The following is a 674-nucleotide window of genomic DNA, read 5'->3' on the forward strand; positions in this document are numbered from 1 at the left end:
AGGCTGTGGTGTCGCAGCAGGACCAGGGGTCTCGGCCAGAGATTGTGCCCATAATTCCTAAACTGGCCTCTTTGATTACATCTGATATGTAATCCATTGGGGATTTCAATATCAAATAAGGGAAATTTTATGACCAATAAACACAGAAGAAAAGGAGTCCCCTTGAAAATAGGAGGGCAGACACAAAGGCCACTATTGTGTGATTCCAATTACAGAAACATCAGGAATAGGTAAAGGAACAGAGAGAGAAAGCAGCTTAGGTGTTGCCGGGGTCTGGGCTGGGGGAGAAAAGGGCAGGGAGGACTTCTGGTTCATGGACTCCTTTGGGGAATGAGATATTCTGCGGCAATGTTCTGGGGTGTGGTGGCACAGCGTTGGGCATGTATTTAATGCTCATGACGTGTTCAATTGAAAACAAGTAATTTTATTTAAAACAAATAATAAACAGTATATAGGACATGGAAGGATAAAATAACAGTTAATATGTATCAGAGCGAAAGAGCACAGGGTGAGGGGATGAAACAATTGGCGGGGTCTCGAGTTTCGGTGATGGAACTAAGGGTAATTGTACAAGGAGCTCTCCCTGCAGGGCTGTGGGGTCTGGATGTGGCCGTGGGAGACCTGCAGGAGCAGGAGTAGGGGCAGGGCTCAGTATAGGGGCAGGGATAGGGGCA

At 46.9% G+C, this 674-nt stretch overlaps 1 pseudogene; it reads right to left on the bottom strand.

Moving 5' to 3' along the window:
- Nucleotides 1-428: 428 nt before the first annotated feature.
- LOC141372353 (uncharacterized) overlaps nt 429-674 on the bottom strand; it is a 1,158-nt pseudogene continuing 912 nt past the window's right edge.

Source organism: Callorhinus ursinus, unplaced genomic scaffold, assembly GCF_003265705.2.
Source record: "Callorhinus ursinus isolate GAN/ISIS: 27379988/994484 unplaced genomic scaffold, GSC_fseal_2.0 scaffold9797, whole genome shotgun sequence".
In the NCBI taxonomy this organism is placed as follows: domain Eukaryota; kingdom Metazoa; phylum Chordata; class Mammalia; order Carnivora; family Otariidae; genus Callorhinus; species Callorhinus ursinus.